The 5,811-nt window shown below is 44.9% G+C and overlaps 1 long non-coding RNA gene across 1 annotated transcript; it reads left to right on the top strand.

Annotated features, from left to right (window-relative positions):
* The first annotated feature begins 228 nt into the window (after positions 1-228).
* Positions 229-5,607, top strand: LOC149462564 (uncharacterized). Its single transcript, XR_016312650.1, has 2 exons — positions 229-333; positions 5,198-5,607. It is a non-coding gene; the product is annotated as an uncharacterized LOC149462564 (long non-coding RNA).
* Positions 5,608-5,811: the final 204 nt, after the last annotated feature.

Consider the following 5,811-nt stretch of genomic DNA (forward strand, 5'->3'; position numbering starts at 1 on the left):
TATATATATATATATATATATATATATATATATATATATATATATATATATATATATATATATATATATATATATATATATATATATATATATATATATATTTTTTTTTTTGTAAATGGTGTACAGGGGAATCGTATTTTAAATGAGCCTGTGCTTAAAATAAATTGTTTGATATGTATAAGCAAATTTTTACTATCCTGCTCCTTCTAGGAGGAAGATGACCAGAAGAGAACACTGAGTAATATCATGGCCAGACAACAAGTACTGCTAGAGAACATGGTCATCTGTGATCAAATGCTGGTTCAGTTGCAAAAGTTCAAAGCCTCCGTTGCTGTAAGTATCTAAGACGAATCCTTTTGACCACTGATCATAAGAGGCGAGTCAGCCCCATTTTGCAAAGGGTCCTCGAAGTGAACATATGAGATCATACCTCACCCCTAGTTTACTATAATTTTTTCCCCTCTTTGTCTTTCAGGACAGCACCTTGAGAGACCTTGGCTCCTCCCAACCTGAGGGAACATCTCCACCCAAAATAAAACACCTGTCACTCCCCTCCGACCTCAGTTTTTGGTCTCTGGTGGGGAGACATGCTTGGAGGCCTGTCCAGGTGCGGTCAGGGGACCGGGAGGCCTGGTGGAGAAGGAGAGAGGTGCAGAGGTGGGGATAAGGGCCAGAAAGCCGGCTTCTATCCCCCACGGGAGCGTGGTGACATGGCGGCCTCCTCCGTAGGAGACTGGGGGCTGCACTTACCTGTCAGGCTGCGCCCCGGCCCCCACCGGAGGGGGTGTTGGTGAGGTGGCCGTCCTCGTGTCTGGGGACAGTGGGAGGAATCCTGCTGTGCCGGCATTGGCGCAGGGCCGGATGACTGGAGACGTTATTTCCGGCGGAAGAGGCGGGGCTTCTCCCATGGCTTTCGGCTGCAGCCTAAGAAGACACGAGGGGCAGCGCTTGCTACGGCGGTGTGCTCCCACAGGGGATTTCCTGTTTGGCCCAGGGCTAGAGACTGTGCTTGATCGCATGGCGGATAGGAAGAAGGCATTTCCTCTGGGGGGGGGGGGGGAAGTTTCGTTCCCAAAAGAAGATGCAGGTCCTTAGGCCAGAGGTACAGAAAAAGCCCTGGGGATTTTTTTTTTTTTTTTTTTTTCCATCTTGTCATCTGAAAGCCCTCAGGAGCTTGCAGGCTAATTCTAAACCTGAAGCCTATAAACAAGGCTATCAGGTACAAGAGGTTCTGGATGGATTCAATTTTCACGGTCAGGTCCCTTCTTACTTGTTTCTAACCTCGATATACCTAAAGGATGCATATCTGCACATTCCCATTGTGGAAACCTGCCAAAAATTTCTCAGGTTAGCAGTACAGGGTCTGGGGGGGGGGGACGTGTCACCTGCAATTTCGGGCCTTGCCTTTTGGGCTTTCCTCTTCTCCAAGAATGTTCGCGAAGGTTATGTCCGAGGCTCTGGTGCCACTTCGGTTGAAGGGGGTTTCAATAGTGGCCTACCTGGATGACCTGTTGTTCGCAAAGTCGGAAGAACAGTTGTCGCAGGACATAGCCGTGGTGAAAAGCATTTGGAGAGTCTGGGCTGGCTGATAAACCTGGCGAAGTCCAGTTTAATTCCAGCCCAGAGGATGGTATATATGGGCTACACACTAGATTCCATCCGTCAAAACTTTTCTGACGCTAGAGAAACTCCTGAAGCTAAACAGGGGAATCGGACGGTTGCTAGAGAGCCAGGGGGTATCTTTGAGGATGGCCATGTCAATTCTGAGTCTTTTTTTAACCTCGTTCATTCTGGCGACACAATGGGCAGGGTTACACCTATGGCCCCTCCAGTTGTTCATTTTGAGCATCTGGGATCGACAGCAGACATCTTTTAGACTCCTGGGTGCGGATACCCTCCAGGGTGAAAAGGTCCCTCTGGTGGTGGAGGAAAGCAGCCAGGAGTTGCTTTGGAACTTCCCGGTTGCCAGGGAAATCACGACGGACGCGAGTGCTCAGAGGTGGGGAGCACACCTGGGGGAGTTTGTGGTGCAGGGCTCTTGGTCCCGGGAAGAGAGGAGGAAGTCCTCAAACTGGAAGGAACTCAGGGCTGTTTGGTGGGCCCTTCTTTCCTTCCGGGATTTGATTCAGGGCCGACACGTTCGCATCCTCTTGGACAATTCGACCGTGGTAGCCTACGTGAACAGGCCGGGAGCGACTCGAAGCAGGTCCCTATGGGTCCTGACTGTGGTGTTGCTCTCTTGGGCAGAGACAAATCTAGCCTCCTTATCTGCCATCAACCTGAAGGGGGATTTAAATCAGGTAGCCGACTTTTATCAGCAGGAGGCAGCTGAGAGAATCAGAATGGGTACTCAATGGGGAGGTCTACCAAGCCATCGTAAGTGAGGGTCTCCAGCCATAGACCTTTTGCGTCGGGCCAAAACACCAAGGTCCCAGTGTTTTTTTTTTTTTTTTTTTTTTTTCACTAAATCAGTGGGATGGGGCATGAGCAGTGGATGCTCTGGTGCAGCTTCCAGATGCACGTTAGCTGTGTGGTTAAGGTTAGCAATTGGGCAGGTGTATCTGGCCGAGGGCCTGGAGGTCCCAGAGAGCATCATGGCACATGCAGGTGCTTCCCCAGGGCAGATCTGTAGAGCTGCGACTTGGTCCAGTTACAGCACCTTTGTCAGACATTGCAGACTCGACCTGGTCTCTGTGCAGGAGCAAGCCGTCGGACGTAGGATTCTGCAAGCAGTGGTCCCGCCCTAGGGGTAAGTGCTTGCTTATCCTCTCGAGGTGCTGTCCTGAAAGATGAAGAGGGGGGGAAAAAAGCAGTTACACTTACGGTAACGCCTTTTCCAGGAGTCTTTCAGGACAGCACCGGTTACCCACCCTCTGTTGTATGGTTTTCAATTGTTTTTGGTGTCTTATGTTGTGTCTCCCCAGGTGACCGGAGGTGCTTAAGCATGAACTGAGGTCAGAGGGGAGTGACAGGTGTTTTATTTTGGGTGGAGGTGTTTCCTTAGGTGGGGAGGAGCCAAGGTCTCAAGGAGCTGTCCTGAGACTCCTGGAAACAGTGTTACCGTAAGTGTAACTTTAGCTTTTTTCCTTTAAAGGAAATCTGCATGGAAGAACTATGAAGGCTGACAATACTGTACTTTCATTCTGAAAATGCTATTGGCCTGGTACTCATGCTGACCTTCTTGGTGTGTACAGCAATATGAAAATGACAACACCTTAACCCCTAAAACCAATTAAAAATCCCATGTAGATCTTCAAGGAGCCCCCGAACCTTAACCCCTAAATCCAATTAAAAATCCCACATAGCTCTTCAAGGAGCCCTCTAAAAATTAAATGCCAATTAAGCAATAAGGTATCAAGGACATCCATAGAATGGCTTCACATATATTGTGGTATGTGGCCACTTTGTTAGGTCTTATTTAACCTTGTATACTAGGTTGATTGCTTCTAGCAGCCCAGATTTTCAAGTTTTGAAGGGATAGCTCTTATACAACCACAAAACTGGTCTTAAACAAGTATGAATCTGAACTACCATGCTGCATGTTTTTTGGTCCAGGGAATGTGGATGGGGGTAAGAGGGGGGGGGGGGGGTTAGCACCAACTGCTGGTGCTTGGATTAGAAGTCTGGTAATTCATTCAGGCACCGTGGTAAATCATGAAAAGGAAGATTGATAGTTGTGAAAGAAATTACACAAATATATATTTATAAAATGTGTAAATTCTGGCTGCAACACTGGCCTCTTCTCAACAGCTGCCCCACATGGACCTGCTGCTCTGTTAAATGATGCCCAGCACCATGCAACCCACTTCTGTGAACCCAGACCATTATGGACCCACCCGTTTTGATGTCCTATTTTGATTTAGTTTTAGTCATAGTCTTTTGACTAAAATGCCATATTAGTTTCAGTCATATTTTAGTCATCTGAATTGTTTTAGTTGTATTTTATTCAACTAAATTCCAGTACAATCTCCAGGCAGCAGGCAAACGGAGGGAGCCTGCGTCTCCCAGCCATTACAGCTTGCCGATAGTCAGGGGGCCGGTGCTTTAACAGACAGGCAGAGCTCTGAAGAAAGCAGAAGTCTGGGTGGGTAAACATCCCTCCCTCACATTTTTGTTGGTGAAAATTGGAATTGATTTTCGTCAATTTACTTAATTCTAATATTTTTGTTTAGTTTTGTCTCGGAAACCCTGCAGATGACAGACTATGACAAAAATATTTTCGTTGACTAAGTTAACACTGCATGAACCCTACCTTTTTGGGGAGGGTCATCATGCCGACCTTGGGCTTACAGCTCTTGTGGACAGAGATGTGCTCAAGCATCCTTACATAGAGTTGTTCTGTCCAGGAGGAAGGGCCCATATAATCATTGGGCCAGCCAGAAGACCTTGGAATTAAGAAATTTATAAACACATTTGAAAAAAAAAACAATAGTGGTAACAAAGTTTTATTAAGTTTGTGTTTTTTTTTTTTTTTTTTTTTTTTTAAGATGCATGATGGAGATGAGCTTCAATTTCTTCGAACCTTAAAAACCTCTTGTGCTGCCTAAGGCACATCTGCCATATGCAGACAAAACCAAGCTCTTAATATTTCCCCTGCCTGTGCCCTCATCTTTTCCATCAAGGCCAATAATACAACTATCAGTCTCTCCCCTCATTCTAGGGTTTACGTGTAATCCTCTCCTTTTGGCCCCAAATCCAGTCGCTGTGCAGAACTTGTAGTCGTCACTTCCGTACCATCTATAAAATATTTCCCTTTTTAATCAATGAAACCACCAAGCTACTCATTCAACTTATTTATCTCTTGCTGTTACTATTGCAACTCCCTTCTCGTTGGCCTATCTCTACACAGGCTATCCCCCCTTCAGTCTATCATGAATGCTGCTGCCACAATTGTCCACCTTACCAATCCCTCAGTGTCAACTACCCTTCTCTGCCAATCCCTCTATTGGCTTCCAATCGCCAACCAAAATAAATGTCAAAATACTAACAATCATACAAACTCTGTCCCGAGCTACATCACCAACCTTGTCTCAAAATGCCACCCAAACTGTCCCCTTGGCTCCTACTCTCTAGCTGTCTTGGGCCATAGGCCAACTTTGTCTTACACAACATGCAGTACTGTGCAAATTTTAGTGGCGTCTAGTAGAGTTGGGCTTCTGCCTTTGTAATAAATCCATTTTGTTTCTGATGTACTCAGCAGGATGAGGTGAACGTAGACACTGAAAATAAAATGATGACACATAAAGAGGGCGAAGAAATATCAAAAACTCAAGACTACGTAAGTCAAACTGGGATGCAAGATGGGGAAATGTCTGCAGCAAAGCTTACTGAAAAGAAACTTAAAACTGAAGATCAAGATAAAGAACTAGATGCCAAGCTTGATGATACCTTACGGCACACAGAAAATACTACTGCCTGAAACGTGACTTTTGTTGGTCAGCTCGGCCTGCATCATCATCCCCAGAAATCATTCACTGCTCGAAAAAGATTCCAAAAATAATCCACTGAGTTAATGTAGATAATTTGGATTTAATCATCCTGCTATTGGTCCAATCTATATTTTTAAATTGTTCTGGTAAATTATAATAAACATCAACTTGAAGACCTTTTTGTTGTGCTGTATAGGCAAGCTTTTCATTTTTTTTTTTTTTTTTTTTTTTTTTTTTTTTTTTTTACAGCAATCATTTTTGCTATTTTATACAAAAATTCCATGCAACTGCAATTTTGAAGGAGGTACAGTACTGTGCAAATGTTTTAGGCAGGTGATAAGAAATGCTCTAAAGAATGCTTTCAAAAATACATTTTTGTTTT

The sequence above is a fragment of the Staurois parvus genome, unplaced genomic scaffold (assembly GCF_062004578.1).
Source record: "Staurois parvus isolate SC_StPar_1 unplaced genomic scaffold, SC_StPar_1.0 ptg000173l, whole genome shotgun sequence".
Classification (NCBI taxonomy): Eukaryota; Metazoa; Chordata; class Amphibia; order Anura; family Ranidae; genus Staurois; species Staurois parvus.